The 22,278-nt window shown below is 44.4% G+C and overlaps 1 protein-coding gene and 1 long non-coding RNA gene across 5 annotated transcripts in view; both read left to right on the forward strand.

Annotated features, from left to right (window-relative positions):
- The window catches only part of PIP4K2A (phosphatidylinositol-5-phosphate 4-kinase type 2 alpha), a 184,728-nt gene that overhangs the window by 7,168 nt on the left and 155,282 nt on the right, over positions 1 to 22,278 (forward strand).
- Positions 11,567 to 17,262, forward strand: LOC146399541 (uncharacterized). The gene is made up of 2 exons (XR_014818052.1): positions 11,567 to 14,775; positions 17,001 to 17,262. It is a non-coding gene; the product is annotated as an uncharacterized LOC146399541 (long non-coding RNA).

Below are 22,278 nucleotides of genomic sequence, written 5' to 3' on the forward strand. Positions count from 1 at the left end.
TCACTGCTGTGGTGTGCGTTCTTTCCCTGGCCTGGGAACTTCTGCAAGCCACATGTGTGGGGAAAAAAATTAAAACTTTGACAAAATATTAACTGAAAACTGAAAACAGTTTTTCCTTTACAGAAAAAAAAAAAAAACAAAACCTTCTTATATACCAAGTATATAGGAGGAGGGCATATTTATAATTTATTGAAAATCTTGTAGGGAGTTTTAAAACAGTAACCTACCCAGCTATTCAAAGTTAGCATGGTTTTTCACCTGTCTGCAGTGGTCAGGAGTTCAAGCTCTGAAGCCACACTGTCTGGTTGGCTGTATGACCTTGGGCAAGTCATTTGATCTCAGTTCCTTCTTTGTAAAAAGAGATGATAATAGCATCTATTATGGGGATTGTTATGTGGATTAAATAAATTGGTACTTGGAAGATGCCTGAAGAGTTGCTAGCACATGGCAAGTTATTAATACATGTTAGCTTTATTATTATTATTTGTAAAGTGTTTTAAATGACAAAACATGGAAAATTACTAGAGCGCCTATTAAATTAGTTGTTCCATTACTTTGGTTTACAGATGAAACATCTTTATGGGGCTTGGCATCCTTTGTGCCCTTGCTTTAGCATCTGTATTTTGTTATAATGTTCTTTTTTGTTCTTTAATGCCTGTGCTAGTGATCAGGTTGTTTGAGGTGTCAAAAATTTAAATCACATTCATTAGTTGCAAGTTATGTCAGCTATAGATTTGACATTTCACCTTTTTTTTTTTTTTTTTTAACATGAGAGGCACTGTGCAAGATGCCCGGGATGCAGAATGAATATATTGTAGACTCCACTGTCAAATTGCTTGCAACTGCAGGGGAAGCATACACATAGACCTGTGTATAGACAACTAGAGTATCAGGAATGCTGGGGTGGAGGGTGTCGCACAGGGGAGTCAGAGTATAAATTTAGGAAGAAGATATTTGAGTAAAGAGATGAAGGAGATGAAGGGTTGGGCATGAGGATGTCTGAGGAAAGGGCATTTGGGGCAGAAGGAACAGCTAGTGCAAAGGCCCTGAGGCTGGTGCTGACTTGGCATGTTTAGGAAACTGCAGGGAAGTTCATGCTCAGAGTGAGACGGGGGAGCGTGCTGGGGGGTGGGGCTGGAGGCTGGATCAAGATTACTTCTGCCCAGGCCTCTTGGAGAAGGTTCAGGAGGAGCTGATATTGAGAAGGCCTTGAAGGTGGAATAGAATCTCCCAGCTGGAGAAGGCCAGGAAGGGTGTGTGCGGCACCAGCAAAAGGAAGCAGTCCGAATGGATGATGCTGAGGGGTCTGCTGTGGCTGTGGCCTCGGGCCTTGCCACTCACTCAGTATAATCCACACATCCTTGGTACCCAGGAGCCTGTTAGAAATGCAGAAGTGTGGGCCTCTCTGCAGACTTTCTGGGGCAGAATGTGCCTTTTAGTAAGACAGGTGATTTGTAAGTACCTTCCCATTTGAGAAGGGATCTACCCTCTCTGGGGTAGATCTTTGGTTTCAAACCCTGGGGTTTCCTGGAGGTGCCTCTGAGGCTGGTGGGAGAATTTAGCCCCTGCCTTACTTAGCCTTAGGCAGAACAGCTTGTTTTTGTTCTCATCGTCGTCGTCATCATCATCACCTTTTTAAAATTGGGGCCCTGAGTTTGTACTGTAGGTATACAAGGAAAAAGGGATTCCGCAGTCGAGATTGAAAACCGCAGAGGTACATGATGGGCCGTGTTAGGAGATGGTGGAAAAGGTAGTTGGAGGCCAGATTTTAACAGGTTCACACTGATGTTCGCCAGTGAAAAACCTTAGTAGTTCTGACAAGGGCTACTTTAGCATTTACCATAAATCTCAAGGGGTACTCAACACTGAAATTTCACTATTCCCCCCAAGTGGGTTCTCTGCTTTTCGAAACTATTTCTTACCTTTCTCCCTCCTTAAACTTCCCGCTAGTGTTTTGCCTCTTGGCCCCACTCCACCCCCAGCTGATGACCTTGAACGCTTTAGAAAGCATGGAACAAAGAGAAATCATCCCTTCCCACCCTCCCTACTACCCAATCCACTAACTTTGGGATGCTGAATCCATCATCCTGCAGATGTGCTGGAGGGCTGCACTGTCCAGTTTGGTAGTTACTAGTCGCACGTGGCTATATTTAAATTTTAAATCCTAATTAATTAAAATAAAATCTTTTTTTTTTTTTTAATAGCCACACCTGTGGCCTGTGACAGTGCTGGGCCACAGTTTGAATCTGAGCTACAGCTGCAACCAGTGCTGCAGCTGTAGCAGCAGCAGTGCTAGATCCTTTAAGCCACTGTGCCGGGCCGGGGATCAACCCTCTGCCTATGCAGTGACCCGAGCCACTGCAGTTGGATTCTTAACCCACTGTGCCATAAAGATTCAGATTTCGCTATCAATAAATGCTCAGTAGCCACCGGTGGGTGGTGGCCACCAAGTTGGAGAAATAGACTTTTTCCATCTGTTGCATCACTTTGGACTGGACGGCACTGCCTGCTCTGGGACCTCCCGTCTCGGAAACAGAATGAACAGCCATGACCACCAGAACCGTCCTTTGATGTCTTGTCTCTCACATTAGCATCCACGCTGCTTCTCTGTTCCTTGAGATAGCAAAAAATGTTGAGAAGCCTTGTCTAAAGCTGCTGTATCCTGTTGTCCCCCTGACCTGCCACTTTCATCCTTATTCTTCTGAGGAAGCTGTTCCTGTCCACAGCACCAGTCATGTTTTCAGGTCTAGGGGCCACCCTTTTTTTTTTTTTTTTTTGGTTTTTAGGGCTACACCTGCAGCATATGGAAGTTCCCAGGTTAGAGGTTGAATTGGAGCTATCGCTGCCGGCCTATACCACAGCCATAGCAACGAAGGATCCAAGCCACATCTGCAACCTACACCACAGCTCATGGCAGCACCAGATCCTAACCCACTGAGCAAGGCCAGGGATTGAACCTGCATCCTCATGGATACTTGTTGGGTTCATTAACCACTGAGCCACAATGGGAACTCCTGTTTTCGATTTCTTAATCAATATCTCCACTTGAGATCCTAACGGGCACCGCAGATGTGTCCCCACCAGAACCTGTGGTTTCCTCCCTGCCCAGCCCCACCTCCAGCCGTGCCCTGAGCCTGTTTCTTCCTCATCTCAGTCAGCAGGTCACCGTGTACCCAGATGCTCAAGCCCCAAACCCAGGAACCAACCTTGATCTTCTCTCTTCCTCTCCCCTCCCTCCCTCCCGACTCCCATGTCTGAATCCCGAATCTGTGCACGAATCCTCTTCCTCGAGGACGGGGCAGCCAGGATCCCCCAGGTCTGTCTATGGTCGCCTTGGCCTGGGCTTTTTGAAATGTACACGATATCTTGTCACTTCTTCAGTGAAAACCTTCCAGAAGCTTCCCTGTATCATTTTGCTGTACACCCGAAACACAACATTGTAAATCGACTACACGTCAATTAAAAAAAAAATGAACTTGAAGAGGAAAAAAACAGAACCAAAAAACCCCAAACTCTTTTCCGTGGCTTGGAGGTCTTAACCAGCCTGGCCCCAGTTCCCTCTGTGCCTTCTCCCTTCCAGCCACATGAGTCTTTTTCTCCTCCTTAAACTGGACCAGCTCAGAGCAGCCCCAGTGCCTCTGCATGTACCTTCCTCTTGTCTGGAATGTTCTCCCCCCAGGTCTTTGCCTGGAGGGCCCCTAGCCGGTCATTTTTCCTTTCTCAACCAAAGGCTTGCCGTCCCTGATAACCTCCTGACCTCATCCAAGGCAGCCTGTCCGCTCTCCCCTGACTCTTATTTTCTCCGTGTCACTCGACACCATCGGACACAGCATTGTTTACAAGTTTATTATTTAGCTCTCCCGGCTGTTCAGCCCTGTTAAGTTCTGTTCCCTGGCAGCTGAGGCGAGGTCTAATTTACTGCCACCTCCCCACCCCCAGGATGGTGCTTGTATGCAGTAGGCGCCCAATAGATGTGTCTGAACAAACGAGTGGAGCCACTGAGGGCTCCAGGGCTGTGCCGGGAGCCCGTCCACCCGGAACTGTACAGTGAGCTTTATTTGTGCTTGGATTGAGCAGAGCGTTTAGAGCATTTTGCTGAGCGGTTTGTGCAACCCCTGGGAGAGCGGAGGAGAACCTGCTGCAAGCTGGTGATAAGAGCTGTGGGGTAACCGCGAGCTGGTGACAAATCAAGAGCTTATGTCCACAACCGCCCTTGAGAACTTTGCCTCGTGAACATGGCAGAGGAGGTCCCGAGAGTAAACAGCTTCTTGAGTAGAACGTCACCAGGTCAATGGTGTGCGGGTCAGGAAAACATTTCTGAACAATCTGAGACGTTGTTTTATAGAAGCGTGGCACTGCAGTGTTGTTTCTGGTTTATTCTGTTGTTTTTTTTTTTAGGGCCACACCTGTAGCATATGGAGATTCCCAGGCTAGGGGTCCAATCGGAGCTACAGCTACCGGCCTACACCAGTGCCACAGCAATGCAGGATCCGAGCCTCACACCACAGCTCACGGCAACGCCAGATCTCCAACCCACTGAGCAAGGCCAGGGATCGAACCCGCAACCTCATGGTTCCTAGTCAGATTCTTTTCTGCTGCACCACCATGGGAAGTTCTTTCTGGAGTCTTTTGATGGCTTTGGGCCTGCCTCCCTCCCAAAGTTCTAGTGTTGAGAAGCGTGCCCTAAGGTAATTAAACTCATGATTCTTCAAACATTCTAGCAGAGTGATGACCCCGTGACTTGGATCTTTCTGGGTCTCTTTCTACTTCTTGAGTCGTGTGTCTTGGTCACAGTGCCTCATTCCCATGTTTGCTTGGTTACTTTGGCTCTGAGCCGCTCATGTCCCTTGGACAATTATTTGGGGAGGATTTTTGTGTCTTAGGGTGAAAGTGTGTCCCTCTAGAGAAGGTTGTTTCCCGTTGCCCGTGGCTCAAGACACTGGAGACCAAGGCCATTCATTGTAAACTGAACTCACAGCTCGGAAGGTTTCAGAAGGTTTTGACCTGGCTGGTGATGGAAATGGGGGCTCCAGTCCCCTGCGGGTGGAATGATTTTATTTTGGGTTCACCTTTACTCAGAGGAGGAGTGACCCTTTTGGGTCCTAGCCTTATAGAGAAAGGGTTTCCTATTAGGTCCCTACCTTGGGTAGGCTCTAGGCTCTGACTTTGGTTCTTTTCAGCTCACAGGACCCTCAGAGTCCTCGGAATGAAGTGGCTTCCGGGGGGGAGCTGCCTGCTCTCACATCCCACTTTCACTCAAATTTTGGCAAATTAACTCTTGTCCCTTCAAGTGCTCTGATGCCTTTAAGGAGATGTTTAAGGAGTTCCTGTTGTGGCTCAGCAGAAATGAACCCAACTAGTACCCATGAAGATCTGGGTTCGATCCCTGGTCCCGCTCAGTGGGTTAAGGATCTGGCATTGCTGTGGCTGCGGTGTAGGCTGGCAGCTACAGTTCTGATTTGACACCTAGCCTGGGAACTTCCATATGCCATGGGCGCGGCCCTAAAAAAGCAGAAAAAAAAAAAAGTTAAAAAGCATATTTCATTCAGGATGTTTAGTTACCGTCAGTGACGGAGTTGATCTGAATTATTTTCACACCCTTGCAAATGGACATTGGCACCACAGTGTCTAAGGAGAGGGAGTGACAGGTGAACGACAGGAGAGGGAGAAGCCAGCGTCCGTGGTGGTTCTTGTCTCTGTGGCCACCATCCCAGGATGGGCCAGGGATGGGATGCTGGCCAACCAGCAGAGGCTCTGAGAAAGCCATGGATGTCCTCCAGGCAAGAGGCGACCAGAGCAGTTCTGTGGTGGCAGAGAGAGCGTCTGGGAGGTTGAATCCACTGGATTTGGAAGCTACGTGGGGAACAGATAGGAAGGAATCAAGGGCGATCCCAGGTTTTTTAGTTTTTGTTTTTGGTTTTTTTTTTCTTCTGCTTTTTAGGGCCACACCCACAGCATATGGAGGTTCCCAGGCTAGGGGTCAAATCAGACCTACAGCTGCCGGCCTTTGCCACAGCCACACAGGATCTGAGCTGTGTCTGCAAGCTATACCACAGCTCACAGCAAGACCAGATCCTTAAGAGCGAGGCCAGGGATCGAACCTGCAACTTCATGATTCCTAGTCGGATTTGTTTCCACTTCGCCACACCAGGAACTCCCCAGGTTTTCGAGTTTGGTACCTGTTTTTCTTCCATTCATGTTCTCCCTTACGTTAATGGTTCTTTGGGGCTGTTAGCCGAAAAGAGTCTGTATTATCTGCACTTAGGTAACTCACAAATGTTAAACATTACTCTTGATAGGTAAATCCAGCATTTGATGAATAAATTCAGCCTTTGATGTCCTTGATCTAAATAGATTCCTGGGATAATGGTCTAGTTATAACTAACATGTACTTTATTTTGTTAAAAAATGTTATTTTCCTGTCTAAAGTTCCGCTACCAAAACCTGCCATTGGTTTAGGTTTTTTGGTTTGTTTTTTGCTTGTAAGGAATTCCTATTCCTCTTGGGAATATAGGCATATAACTAAGTAAACAAGGTGCTAAATTGATGAATTAACGGAACTGCCTCCAAGGTTTAGTTGGTTGTAAATGACAGTCACGCACGTGGGTTAGGTAAAGGGAAAAACAGGGAGGCGTGATGGAGTAACTCCTGGAACAGACGTGCACTGGGAGCCACGCAGAAACCAGGAGCCACAGCACTGTCTTCACTTTCTCTCTACTCTTTGCATCACCTGCCGGGAACCTTTTCTCTAAGGTTATTGTCTTTTCTCTGCTGCCTTGTGCCCATGGACCCCACCCGGCTCCTGAGCTTCTTTGTCCCTAGGTCCAGGTCCATTCAGATGGCATTTTAACTACTCTGCATTCTGATGTCACATTTTTTAAGAGTGAGAAGAAGGAGAGACCGAAAAAGAGAGTCAGCGGCCATCAGATCCACCGGCTGTGGCCGCAGGGTCTCCAGCAGCAGAGGCTGACTGCTGGGTGGCCCCTGGGTCAAGGGGCCATGAAGGTTCACAAGCCTCGGAATCCTTCTGGGCGGGGACCCCTCTCCCCAGCTTGTGGGCCCCGAACTACAGACAACAGAGGATCCATAAACTGCCCAGGGAGAGTTAGTGCTATTTGAGTTGGATCTTGAAGAATGAGTTGAATTAACTTGGTAAAGACGCTGGAGAAAATGGCTGTAGGCAAGGTAAGCAGCACAGACAAAAGCAGCAAGAGCCTGTGTCATTTTTAGGTAGCGCCATGCTTCTCATCTTCTCTCTTTACTGTTTGGTTTGTTTCCACTCTGTAGTGCATGCTCCTATTTAAATTCCTTCTGCCTGCATTGACTCTTTGGGGCCTGGTTATGGAGGATGTGAATCCTATCTGCAAGTGGCTGGACACCCTAACATTCAGAGCTTAGAGCTGTTTGTGATGGTAACAAGCCCACATGTTGCAGGAGGTATGCTGTGTGAACGGATTCAAGCATGAGGGGCTTTGTGGCACGGCCATCACGTAACCTGCATAGAGGCCCCTGGCAGGGAGGGACAGGGGCGCTGAGATCAGTATTGCCACCCGCACACCCCAGCTAAGGGCTGGGGTAGCCAGAACCAGGCTCCTTTTTCGTAATTGGCCTGCTCAAAGGAAGCTCGTTGTCTGCTGCACGCAGAGGTGCCCTGAGTGCCAGCAGCTGTCCTGCTCTGCTCAGTTCGTTCATCTCACTGTCTCCTGTCCTGTTGCTGAATGTTGGTGTCTTGGAGGAAGCTTTCAGCTGGGGTGTTAGGCTGGACAGAAGAAAAGAAAGGTTTGAATCTACTTTAGAAAATGTGGGGAGTTGCCATTGCGCCACAGCGGAAACACACCCGACAAGTATCCATGAGGATGAGGGTTTGAACCCTGGCCTCGCTCAGTGGGTCAGCAATCCAGTGTTGCTGGGAGCCGTGGTGTAGGTCACAGATGTGGCTCAGATCCCTTGTGACTGTGGCTGTGGTGTCGGCTATAAGCTGTAGTTCCAATTCAATGCTTATCCTGGGAACTTCCATATGCCAAGGGTACAGCCCTAAAAAAGAAAGAAAATCGTAATTTTGTAGCTTTCCTGCTATATGCGTGTTTGCATAATGCAATTTAGTTTGCACAAGATGGGTCAGTGGGGAGTGCTAGTGTAGGAGGGAGAAGTTGGTCCCTACAGTCTTCCTTGGGTAATGCCTCCAGGTAACAGCGACTGGCCCAGGGTAGCAGACCGTTAGGTCAGTGGGACACCTGGCCCCCTTGTCCTTGCTCTTCTCCTCCCTTGGTGGCCAGGTCCAAGGTCCTGGAAGAACTAATTTCATGGTTCTGTCTAGTCTTTGTGCATTTGGTTCTAGTCTGTACAAACTCACCCGTTCCTTATATTCTTTCCATCGAGTGACCGTCACAGTTTTTAAAGTCCCTTCTATATGCCTTAGAAGTGAAACTGTTGTAAAGACTGAGATGTGTGGCTTCTAGCATTTTGTCTTTTAAGCCTTCCACGGGTTTTGAGTGGTCTGCCTAAAATCTATTTTCAGCGTGTATACACAACCTAAAGCTTTTTCAGGAACCCACATATCGGACCGTAAATAGAAGCATTGGTATTTACAGTTTATTTTGCATGCCTGTATGCACAGGTTGGGATCCCCTACTCCCAAACACACAATCACAGTCATTGTTTTGTTTCCAGGGATAATCATGTGTAAATGGTGATGGAAGCCTTGCTGATATATTCACAAAGACCTTAGTTTAAAAAAATTGGGGTGTTCCCCTTGTGGTGCAGTGGAAATGGATCCAACTAGCAGACATGAGGTTGTGGGTTCAATCCCTGGCCTTGCCCAGTGGGTTAAGGATCCAGCATTGCTGTGAGCTGTGGTGTAGGTCGCAGATGCAGCTTGGATGTGGCATTGTGGTGGCTCTGGCATAGGCCGGTGGCTATAGCTCTGATTAGACCCCTAGCCTGGGAACCTCCATATGCCACAGGTGTGGCCCTAAAAAGCAAAAAAAAAAAAAAAAAAAAAAAAAAAATGGACATGGATCTAAATAAGCAGAAACATAATTCCTCTTTTCTTGAATGTTCTGAGTAATCCCCCTCCAGCCCCACATCGCCGTCTCAGTCTCTCATATTCCCTGGTGTCTAGGGTGTTTGTGTGTCTTTTACAAGCCTGCCCTGACTCCTTAAGTTTCTTCTTTTTTTTTTTTTTTTTTTCATTAAGAATATTTTAATACAATTCCCTTGTAGTGTATCAACGCACAATAACATTGTCTTTTTTATAGCATTTTTATTACTCAATTACATTTATAGTTGCACAGTAATCATTACAACCAAATTTTATAGCATTTCCAACCCAAACCCCCAGCACATCCGCCCCCACCTCACAGCCTGCCTCATTTGGAAACCGGAAGTTTTTCAAAGTCCGTGAGTCAGTATCTGTTCTGCAGTGAAGTTCATTGTGTTGTTTTTTTAAATTTCCACATGTAAGTGATAGCATTTGATGGTGATGTCTCACTGTCTGGCTGACTTCACTTAGCATGATAATTTCTAGGTCCATCCATGTTGCTGCAAAAAAACCACAACACACGTCCTCTTGGGGAGGACTAACTGACTCCTTAAGTTTCCAGGCTCCAGAATGACTGGTTTTGCGGTTCTGCTCCTCAGCTTGGCCTTGGGGAAAATGCGCTCTGGCTGTCTCCCGTGCTCAGAAGCCCGAGAAGCAGCTTCTTTTTCAAATGACCCTCCCTCATAGAACAAGACCCCAGGCTTTTACTCCCTTAGGAAATTAGGATATGTTTCCCCATTGAAACAAACAGCCACCTTCCAAACGAATGCTTGGCACACAGCTCGTTCATCAATTAGATTCTGCCTGGACACAGATGAAAAGTTCAGAAGCTCTGGCAGAGAAGGAACTGTTCAGAAACAATTATGTTAAAGCCAGAAGGCACTTCTTTTTGGGGGCACTTTTTGCCAAAGTAGGAAGATAGGAGCACATTTAAGGGACATTTTAAAAATATAGGTTAGAAGAAGCTAGTGTGTCCTTTTGACTTACCTTTTTTTTTTTTTTTGTGGTTTTGGCATCAGATCCTCACATGTTTAAAAATGCCAGTGATGAAGACCCAGTAAATAGGCAAGAGTGATTATTATTATTATTTTTTTAATTTTCCCACTGTACAGCAAGGGGGTCAGGTTATCCTTACATGTATACATTACAATTACATTTTTCCCCCACCCTTTCTTCTCTTGCAACTTGAGTATCTAGACAAAGTTCTCAATGCTATTCAGCAGGATCTCCTTGTAAATCTAATCTAAGTTGTGTCTGATAAGCCCAAGCTCCCTATCCCTCCCACTCCCTCCCCCTCCCATCAGACAGCCACAAGTCTCTTCTCCAAGTCCATGAGTTTCTTTTCTGAGGAGATGTTCATTTGTGCTGGATATTAGATTCCAGTTATAAGTGATATCATATAGTATTTGTCTTTGTCTTTCTGGCTCATTTCACTCAGTATGAGATTCTCTAGTTCCATCCATGTTGCTGCAAATGGCATTATGTCATCCTTTTTTATGGCTGAGTAGTATTCCATTGTGTATATATACCACATCTTCCGAATCCAATCATCTGTCGATGGACATTTGGGTTGTTTCCATGTCCTGGCTATTGTGAATAGTGCTGCAATGAACATGCGGGTGCACGTGTAAGAGTGATTATTTTTATTTTGTGTTATATAGAACTTCTTTCTTTATAAATTTGTTTAGGTGAACTCAAGCTATACATGGTTTCAGTGAAATTTAAGTTCTAATGAGAGGAGAGATATATATATATATGCGTGTGCATGTATATGGTATATTTTATGCATGAAAAACTTGAAAAATATTGACAAATATAGTAAAGAATTACCATGATCATTTTATCCAGAAGCAGTTGATGCTAATGTTTTGGTGGGTATCTTTTTTTTTTTTTTTTTTTTGGTCTTCTTGTCCTTTCTAGGGCCACACCCTCCACTTATGGAGGTTCCCAAGCTAGGGGTCGAACTGGAGCTGTCACCGCTGGCCTACGCCACAGCCACAGCAATGCCGGATCCGAGCCAGCTGTGTCTTCAACCTACACCACAGCTCACAGCAAGGCCAGATCCTTAACTCACAGCAAGGCCAGATCCTTAACTCGCTGAGTGAGGCCAGGGATAGAACCTGCAAACTCATGGTTCCTAGTCAGATTCGTTTCCGCTGCGCCATGATGGGAACTCCTTGGTGGGTCTCTTTACAATATCTTTTTGGAAACTCTCTTTGCAATTATACTGCCTAGGTATTTCCTCATATCAGTATGTAATCTTCACAGTGGTGATTTTTAATGATTGCCTAATAGTCTAACGAAGGTTTAGTAGTCTATGTATTGGTTCCAGTTCTTTGCTACCATAAATAATACTGTTATCAACATCTCTCTTTATGAAATTTTTTGTTTAAAAAAAATCTGACTAGTATCCATGAAGATGTAGGTTTGATCCCTGGCCTTGCTTAGAGGGTTAAGGATTCTGTGTTGCTGTGAGCCATGGTGTAGGTCGAAGATGTGGCTTGGATCTGGCATTGCTGTGGTTGTGTCATAGGCCAGCGGCTACAGCTCTGATTGGACCCCTAGCCTGGGAACCCCCATGTGCCGTGGGTGCAGCCCTGAAAAGACAGAAATTTTTTTTTCTTTTGTCTTTTCAGGGCCATACCTGCAGCATATGGAGGTTCCCAAGCCAGGGGTCGAATCAGAGCTGCAGCTGCCGGCCTATGCCACAGCAATGCCAGATCTGAGCAGGTCTTCGACCTACACCATGGCTCACAGCAATGCCGGATCCTTAACCCACTGAGCGGGGCCAGGGATTGAACCTGCAACCTCATGGTTCCTAGTTGAATTCATTTCCGCTGCACCAAGACAGGAACGCCCCACTTTTTTTTTTTTTTTTTTTTTTTTCTTATATTGAGTGATTTCCTTAGAACGGATTCCCCTTTGGGGGAGTTACTTGGGTAGAGGGTATGAATACGGCAAGGCTCTTGGCACGTGTTGCCAGGTTGCCTTCAGAGAGGGCTGCCCAGGTCTGCACTCCTGGCCGTGTGGGCAAGATTCCCTTTCCCACTTCCTCTCTGAGCATTTCTGACTTCAACAGCTAAGACTGGAGTAAAAAGATAGGCTTTTCTTTACGTATATATTTGTAAGAGCATAACGCATTTCAAGCCCTGTGAGGAGTTTAAGGCAGTGTGTAATAAAAGGGGTGCCCACATGGGCGGTGTGGGGGGCTGTCACGTCCGGAGGATGGAGGACCAACCACCGTGGCCACTCACTGCCTGAGGACCCTGCCTCCGAGGAGAGCGGCTTGCACCTGACCCACTTCTCACAATTTCAGGCTTCCTTCTGCTTTAGAATCCTCAGGCTCTCTGAAAATAAAGCCTGATCATTTCCTTCCTTTTGTCTCTCTTTCTTTACTTCCCTCCTTATTTTTTCCTTCTTTCTTTCCTTCCTTCTTTCCTTTTCTCTGTTCCTCCTTCTCTCCTCCCTCCCTTCCTTGTTTCTTTTCTTTCTCTTTCCTTCCTTCCTTTTCTCCCTTTCTCGCCTCCCTTCCTCCCTCCCTGCCTTCCTCTTTCTTTTCTCCTTCTCTTAGCAAGTCCAAAGCTTGGCTTTGAGCTGGAGTACAGCAGAGGTGGGGCATGGGGAGGTGGTGCTTTGTTAGGCAGAGCATGCTGGCATCCCAGGAGCACATGGTATCCACTGCTATGGCCGATTCAGTTTGACTGGTCCTACCCTACGTGATTGATGCTATTCCCAACCCAATGGCATTCATTGGCAGGCAACTAGATTGCTCCCAGCCAGGAATTTGCAGTTATTTAGTCTTGCTGCCTCACACTAGACTTGACCTGTGGATGATTCAGATGAGTCTGTTCAGAAAATATGAATGGACATCCACTGGTCTCCATAGAGTGTGTGTGTTTGCTTTTTGAAGGCTGAGTGTTACCACTGGTCTGTAGTCCTGTTGTTGGCTTGGAGCTTGATTCTGTGCTCTGTCTGCTCCACTCAGTGTTACCCGATGTAAACATGACCGTCACCTGTGCTGACTTTACAAGGTCAGGCTGGGGAGAGTGAAGCCTCCCCTGGTGACTGGGAGAGCCCTGCTCTTTTCTGTTTAGATGATTGTGTTCAGAAAGGAGAAAGCGGAGTTCCCCTCGTGGCTCAGCAGAAACGAATCTCCAGCAGGATCCGTGAGGACGCAAGTTCAATCCGAGGCTTCGCTCAGTGGGTTAAGGACTGGCATTGCCATGAGCTGTGGTGTAGATTGCAGACGAGGCTGGGATCTGGTGTGGCTGTGGCTGTGGTGTAGGCCAGCATCTGCAGCTCTAATTCGACTTCTAGCCTGAGTATCTCCATATGCCACGTGAGTGGCTCTAAAAAGACAAAACAAGGAAGGCGAAACCTAGGTTAATTTTCCTTTCACTGGGAGTGAACAAGTCAATTATATATTTTCATAATATAGTAAAATTCCCTATTTTAATGAACTCTTTTGCATAGTATTAAAAGTAACATTTCTCTTTTGCTGAAGATAAAGAACTCTTGAGAACATTGAAGAAAATTGAAGGAACAAAGGCAGAGCCCTTAGAAAGAAGGGAAGGGGCATGCTTATAAACCAGAGCCACCCAGATAAGCTGTCACTTCCACTTTATGTGGATGTGTTTTATTGTGACAGAAGTAGCTACAGTTACCGATTTTCAGGAGGCCTAAATTACTGACTGTTTCAGATGGATGCAGGCTTTAAAATTAGACCCTAGGGACTATATTTATTTTAAAAATGAACCTTGATTGATTTTTATTTTTTAAGCTTGAATTAAGTAGAAAATTAAGGGCCTTTTAAAATAAGAGATGGTAATATGTATATTAACTTGGGTGATCGATTATCTCACGGAGAATTATTCCTATCCTATTATTATTTAAAAATATTAAATGTTTGATACGAAAAAGCAGAACATACTCCATCTTATTTGAGAAATCTCTTTAATTCATGTTTTATGAGTCACAGACCATTCTGAATAGGCTTTGGGAAGTGTGATGAATGAGAACACAGTATGACTTCAGTATTAATATACAATATGCAGTTTTTCTTTAATTTCAAAATAAAGACTTAAAATTATGAATATAAATCTTTTATGCCTTTTCTGTTTTTAAGATAGTACCTTGTATCCTTATGTGAAAAATTTTTGCAAGAGTTCAGGAAAGCTTCAGTGCACAGCAATGTTTTGAATAGAATTGTTGTTTTCTCCTTAACCACAGTGGCCAAATATGATTTCAGAATAAATTCATTCCCGTTTCTGAATCTAAAACAAGAGACCGTTTAAGAATTCATTTCAGCTTGGTTATTTATAAGAAGGAAAATAAAAAAAAAAAAGGAGTCTCCATCATGGCTCAGCGGTAATGAACCTGACTAGTATCCATGAGGATGCAAGTTTGATCCCTTCGTTCAGTGGGTTGAGGATCCAGCGTTGCCGTGAGCTGTGGTGTACACCACAGACGAGGCTCGGATCCCACGTTGCTGCGGCTGTGAGGTAGGCTGACAGCTGTATCTCCGATTCGACCCCTAGCCTGGGAACCTCCATATGCCGTGAGTGCTGCCCTAAAATAAAAGGAGACGAAGAAGCTGTTCATCTGGTGATATGCAGAATAGTCCTAAACAATAAGTTATAAGCTAGAAATATTTACGTGAAAGTATCAGATACACCAAATGAGGAGAGACCTTTTATCCCTAAAAAACAAAAGCCAGGAGTTCGCGTCGTGGCTCAGTGGTTAACGAAACCGACTAGGAACCATGAGGTTTCGGGTTCCATCCCTGGCCTTGCTCAGTGGGTTAAGGATCTGGCATTGCCGTGAGCTGTGGTGTAGGTCGAAGATGCGGCTTGGATCCTGTGTTGCTGTGGCTCTGGTGTAGGCCGGTGGCTACAGCCCCGATTTGACCCCTAGCCTGGGAACCTCCACATGCCTAGGGGAGCGGCCCAAGAAATGGCAAAAAACAACAACAACAACAAAAACAAAAGCCAACATACAGATCTTTCATAGTAGTAACCAAATTGGAAATAATACAAATGCCCATTAGTGTGTTATTTGGGGTAAATGAAATAAGATGTGTCCTTATATTGAAATACTTTGTAACTATTAAAGTGTTTATGGAGGTGAATGTTTTGCTGTGGCAAAGTGACTTTGCATGTTGAGTGAGAAGGCAGTTTGTTTTAAAAATATCACGTTTCTCTGAGGAGAGGGATTATAGTTAATTTTTTACTTTCTATTTATATCCTTTAGTGTATGTGATTACTTACATCTTTTTATAGTTTGGTTTTTTTTTTTACCCACTGCTGAGCATGCAGTATTTTCATAGTTAGGAAAAACAAGACATGTAGTTAGGTGTGATGTGTGGAAAGACATCTTTTACGTATTGAATTTGATGATGCAGAAGTAATTTGTAGATCCTGCTGTATAGCCCTGGAAACTATATCTAGTCACTTGTGATGGAACATGATAGAGGATAATGTGAGAAAAAGAATGTAAATATATGCGTATGACTGGGTCACTTTGCTGTACAGAAGAAATTGACAGAACACTGTAAATCAACTATAATAGAAAAAACAAAAATCTTACCAAGGAGTTCCCATGATGGCCCAGTGGTTAATGAATCCGTCTAGGAACCATGAGGTTGAGGTTTTGATCCCTGGCCTCTCTCAGTGGATTAAGGGACTGGTGTTGCTATGAGCTGTGGTGTAGGTTGCAGACATGGCTTGGATCCTGAGTTGTTGAGTTGTTGTGGCTGTGGCTGTGGCTGGTGGCTACAGCTCCAATTAGACCCCTAGCCTGGGAACCTCCACATGCCGAGGGAGCAGTCCTAGAAAAGGCAAAAAGACCAAAAAAAAAAAAAAAAAAAATCTTACCAAAGAAAGAGAAATAACTTGTAAATTGCTATTTGTGTAATAGACATACTTGCCTGATGCAAGGGATTTTTTTTTCCCCGCCTTTGGGTTGCCATCCCAGAAAGTCCTTTGATTAAAGGAGTTATCGATTATTTTGGGAGACAACAAGTAAATAATGATTCTAAAAGTTGTTACTTTTTGTGAGCTTGGGAAAGACAAAGATAAACTGGTGTGTGATTATACAAATTTGCCAAGTGTTCATGTTTTTATTGTGTATCACATCAGTGGAAAAAAAATCTGAGTACAGGCCCTCAATAGTTGAAACTTTTATTTATATATCTCATGTGTGTGCTACTGCATTATTTTATGTTTTATAGTACACAGCAGTTTTAAAAGGATGCACTAAAGACAAAATAAATATTAACAGTTAAGAACTTGATCCTGTAAAAATGATCATTAATATGTTGGGGTTTTTTCTTAATGAAAACAAATAAAAATCTCAGTGAACACTTTGCGATAAAGCAGTTTGAAAGTCTATTCAATTTATTTTGCTATTTGGTTTTAAAACTTATAATAGCTGGGTGAAAAAGGTGTGTCACAAAGGTTTTTTGGTCTAAATGGATGAAGAACATTACTGACCAAACATATTAACTCATGATTCTCATCTACCAGCTAGGCGAAAGTTTTGCTGACGATTTGGTTAAAATATGTCTAGTAATTTTCTATTTTCATTACGTTCTCACAAAAAGCATTAGAGTTTAGGGAGTTCCCATCGTGGCGCAGCGGAAACGATTCCTACTAGGAACCATGAGGCTGCGGGTTCAATCCCCGGCTTTGCTCAATGGGTTAAAGGATCCGGCGTTGCTGTGAGCTGTGGTGTAGGTGGCAGACTCGGCTCAGGATCTGGTGTTGCTGTGGCTGTGGTGTAAGACTGCGGCTCCAGCTCCAATTAGACCCCTAGCCTGCAAACCTCCATATGCTGCGGGAGCGGCCCTAAAAAGCCAAAAAAAAAAAAAAAGCATTAGAGTTTATATTAATAAGGATGGGGAGTTCAAAATAAAAACACTTTTTATATTTATTAAAAATGGGGAGTTCCCGTCGTGGCGCAGTGGTTAACGAATCCGACTAGGAACCATGAGGTCGCGGGTTCAGTCCCTGCCCTTGCTCAGTGGGTTGACGATCCGGCGTTGCTGTGAGCTGTGGTGTAGGTTGCAGACGCGGCTCGGATCACGCGTTGCTGTGGCTCTGGCGTAGGCCGGTGGCTGCCCCTCCGATTCGACCCCTAGCCTGGGAACCTCCACATGCCGAGGGGAGCGGCCCAAGAAATAGCAACAACAACAACAACAACAACAACAACAACAAAGATAAAAATGGTAAAGCAGATTAGAAAAGTATCTCTAATTCTCTGTAGACACAAAAACACTTCTCTTTTCAAAATGCTTTTTCTGTAGTTTTTCTTCCCAAAAGGCAGCTATTTTCCTGCTCTTGTTAAATAAAAACCTCATCTTTATCTTGAAGGGAATGATTAAGTAAGCCCATTAGAAAAAAAAAAAAAAAAATCAGCCAGCCCACTTGTGATCGTAGAATAGGTCAGTGAATTTAGAAGAAATTCTTTTATGTATGTTGCCATATAACACCTCTGTACTGTGCAAAATATTTTTATGGTCACTCTCTACCTCATTAATTAGAGGTTTTTTTTGTTTTTGTTTTTAATAAAACCACAAGGATGACATCCTGCTGTAAATAACCCAAACTCTTAACATAGGGCCATCTAACATGTGAACTCAAATGAGGTGGCTGGTGTTGATATAAGATGCATTTCTTACCTTTTAAAGTAAAAAGGACTATAAACATTCATTCTGGTCATTTTTTTTTTCTGGCACCCAGTAGATTGTCTTGCTTATTACTCTTCCCCCATCCACACCCCTCAGAAGATTCTTTGGGCACAGTATGTAAACGAAGGAGCAATTCCAGATGGACACCTTTGTCATCAGATTCTCTTCGTTTCTTAGACTCCATCTCAAAAATCATAAAATGTTAGAACCAGATAGTCCTCAAGACTTTCCCCCCAGTCCCTTCATTTTATAGTTGCGAACATGGATGCAGAGTAATGAGGAGACAGCCCTGGGTAATAAGCTAGACTGAGAGTCTCGTCTGCTGACCTAGACCAGGCCAGGTGTTCTTGTCAAGTTCATCCCTGGATGGTTTGTAGATGACCAAGAGCCCCCCAGATGTGAACTAGTGAAGGTCTATTGGTAACTGGCTCCCCAAAGCCTAATTTCCTCCCCAGATCTCTCTGCTCTGTTCCTTTGCTCTCCCAGCATATGGCCCTGAGATCATCTTCAGTTTCCTCTTCTCCTTCCCTTTTATCATAGACCCATATGCTTTGCCTTCTTTCCTGAGAAGTAGTTTTCTAAGTGAATCAAGATGCCTCTTCTTAGTGATGAAGCTGAAATCTTCATAATGTTTCAGCTCTTCAAAAGACTTTGAGACTTGTAATAATAAAAATACAGATAAAAGAAAGCAGAAAGCAAGCAGGGTAAAAATAACAAATTGTAAAGAAGAAGAGGGCCGTATATACTCACTGTAAACTTTTGCAGTCTTGATTAAGGACACTCTGACATTGGAACTTAAGACTTAGGTCTGAATTTCAGGGCAGCCCTGAGAAAGTTATGCTGTAACTACCCTTGTCTAATGGGAGGACAAATACTGGTTTATTTTCACTCCCTGGTTCTGGGGAGAATTTTTTTTTATAAAGATTTTTATTTTTTCTATTATAGTTTACATAGTTCTGTCAATTTTCTACTGCACCGCAAGGTGACCCAGTCACACATACATGTATACATTCTTTTTTCTCACATTATCAAGCTCCATCACAAGTGACCAGATATAGTTCCCAGTGCCGTACAGCAGGATCCCATTGCTTATCCATTCCGAAGGCAATAGTTTGCATCTATGGGGGCAGTTTGTTATGGAGGGGGTTAAACAACAAAATGAATGAGTCTGATTGATTAAAAGAGGATTAAAATTATTCAATATGCGTGACTATTCATTACTGACTTGTGTGAAAGTCCAGGGCAGAGTGTGACTTGGGGACTCTGAGTGATGTCCGCCAAGTGTATGGCCTTCCCCTAATGCTGGCTTAATCCCAAGATAAAGCTGGAGTAAATGATTGCTTCAGGAACCACTGTCTAGTCTGGCTTGGTGACAGTTTGAGGTCATCTTGGAGTGGCTGTGTGCATCACCGGCTGAGAGAAGGCTGGCACACTCTATGGTAAGTTGGTCGGTGGTGAAAACCATGTTTGATTGGTGAGAGGAGGACCTGACTTGTGGACTCCTCATAATGAAGGGCCATCTCCGTCCAGGGCAAGGTCACAGGCAGGATTTGGATCTTTCTCAGAAGCATTCAGTTTGCGATAAGAGGTAGCAAGACCTACCTTTGTAAGAGAAGAATCTGAATATAGCTTCCATGCTAAGTGTATTAGAAATGCTTCCGACTCTATTCCTCAAATGATCTGGTGTAGATTTTAGACCATTTGCTGTCGTCTAAAGAAACTGACAGGTTTCTGATATACGGTCCAGACTGACAACGACAAGGAATTTAGTCTTGATTCCAGTTCTGAAATGCTTCTGACAGCTCTTCCTTTTCAGTAATTATTAGGAATGCTATTGGGAAAGCTCATTTTTGAGACATGAGGGTTGTGCTGCTTTGAGATGTGTTCTTGAAAGTTGCTTACGAAAGCCTTGTGGGTCCAGCATTTGCCGAGAGCGGGTTTCCTTTCTTCTACCAGGAGCTCACAACTGAAAACACAGGAAATGACATCCAACTGTCACAGTAATGGACAAGCCACCTCATCCTTTGTGGCTTTGAGTCGGGCGTACATAAATAAGGAACATTTCCAAGTGTTAAAATATTTCTGTTTTGCACAAATGATGGCGTTAAGGCTTATATATGATGTTGAAAAGTAAGAAGTAAATATATGTATATATGTATATATAAACTCAGTTAACCCAAACATTCTGTAAGTACTTGCAATGGAAATAAAAACCCAGGTCTTTCTTTCTTATGTGACGACACATAGACAGAGACACACTGAGAGAGAAATCTGTCCCCCTGAGAAGGAGGAGAAGGCGTGAGAGAATACGAAGAGCCTGGGGCTCCAGCGCATACGGGTGTGGGAAAAAAAGTGATGGATCCAGAAAAGCACCCCAGGTTTTTGTCCTATAAGGTCCTGGGGGACAGTGCAGGAGGGAAGACGACAAGGACAGAGGGCGGCACAAGAGCCAGATCTGACCTGCACTCGGCCAGAGCAGGACTGCTGGGTTCAGCTGAGTCACAGTCAGCATCCTAAGCACTGCTCGTGAACGGAGTAAGTTGTGGGCGGGTGTGTACTCTCGCTCTTATCTGGCACAGATACAAAACAACAGCGTTGTCTGAGCCACCAGCCCTCTTCAGGCTTTTTTTATTTGTAAAGTGTGAATAGCACCACCTCTTCTGCCTCCCCCAGCACGTTCCGTGGGGACACGTAAGATGATGTGTGAGAAGCTTAAGGACACTTCTCTCCATCCTCCAGCTTGAGCAAGTGCCAGCGCCGGCCAAGGGGCTGGGTGGCAGAAACGTTTGCCCGAATGCCCAGCAGCCACGCTTGCATTTGCTTTGAACCCTCTTGTTAATTTGTTTGTTTGTTTAAAGGAAATATATATATATTGATTTTAAAGTCAAGGCAGCATTGCCTAATCAACAAAGGGTTGGTATTGGGACTGGACTGCTTTAAATTTTGGCCCTTCCATTTGCGTTGGGCAAGTTATTTGTCCTTTATTTGTCTTTTCAAGCTCAGTTTTCTCATCTGTAAGATGGGGTGGGTCTTTCTTGCCGTGTTGTGAACCAGGACAAAATGAGATTAAGACTATAAAAGCCCCTGGCGGTATTCATAGTTGCAGTGCCCTCAAGAAACGTGATTTTTTTTTTAACCCTTTCTTCTGTACTTGTGCTCTTTTTTTTTTTTTTTTTTTTTTTGTCTTTTGTCTTTTGTTGTTGTTGTTGTTGTTGCTATTTCTTGGGCCGCTCCCTTGGCATATGGAGGTTCCCAGGCTAGGGGTCGAATCGGAGCTGTAGCCACCGGCCTACGCCAGAGCCACAGCAACGCGGGATCCTGAGCCGAGTCTGCAACCTACACCACAGCTCACGGCAACGCCGGATCCTTAACCCACTGAGCAAGGGCAGGGACCGAACCTGCAACCTCATGGTTCCTAGTCGGATTCATTAACCACTGCGCCACGACAGGAACTCCTACTTGTGCTCTTTGAAGAAAAATTCTCTTGAAAGAGGAGATGACTTCAGTTTTATGTTACTCTTCCACCAGTGGAGAAATGAAAATCTTTCAGTTTTTTTATTTAAAATCTTCCGGTTTATAGAATACACTCTAAGATGGTAAATGATCTAAGGAAATCTGTAGAGCTGACTGATTTCCAAGGAGAGGACCTAATGATTTCAATGGGACCTGATCCCGTATTGAAGACTTATCAGAGGTGGTTACATAGTACCCAAGAGTTGAGGCATAGAAGCCAGACGGATTGGGTTCCAACCCTGGCCCACCGCTTTGTAGCTTTGTGATCTTGGGCAAGTTGATTAACCTCTCTGTGCCTCAGTTTCCTCATTTGTACAAAGTCGGTAGGATGGGGGAACATGGTACTAACACCTAGCTCGTTGGGTTGTTCTCCCCTCCCCTTATGAGAGGGTAGTTTTGAGGATTAAGTATGTTCATATGCATAAAACCCCTAGGACAGGAGTTCCCATTGTGGCTCAGTGGGTTAAGAACCCCACATAGTACCTGTGAGAATGCAGATTTGACTCCTGGCCTTGCTCGGTGGGTTAAGGATCCAGCGTTGCCACAAGCTGCAGTATAGGTCAAAGATGCAGCTCTGGTCTGGCATTGTGGTGGCTATGGCATAGCCCCCAGCTGTAGCTCCAGGTTGACCCCTAACCTTTGAACTTCCATATGGTGAGGGTGTGACCTTTAAAAAAAAAACAAAAACCCTATGACAGCACCTGGCACTAACTGCTATTTATTGTTATTATTATTAGGATTCTATTGCTGCCATTAATGTAATGCTAATAAGGTCAAGATTAATACGCATTTAAAGAAACAATTAGAATAAAATATTTTCTTAGGATCAGCAGTTACAGAACTCTTTTTTTTTTTTTTTTCTTTCTTCAGGGCTCAAGTATACAAAAAGAGAGTAAGCAAATTCTGGCTTAGTTTAGGGCTGTCCTTAGAATGATTCATCTGTTTTTTTTTTTTTTTTTTTTTGGCTACCCTGAGGCATATGGAGTTCCCAGGCTAGGGGTCAGATCCGAGCCACCGTTGTGACCTCCATTGCAGCTGT

This window comes from Sus scrofa, chromosome 10 (genome assembly GCF_054392235.1).
Source record: "Sus scrofa isolate SSC_HxYL_T2T_F1_AM1 chromosome 10, Sscrofa_HxYL_maternal_Yorkshire_Landrace_v2.0, whole genome shotgun sequence".
In the NCBI taxonomy this organism is placed as follows: domain Eukaryota; kingdom Metazoa; phylum Chordata; class Mammalia; order Artiodactyla; family Suidae; genus Sus; species Sus scrofa.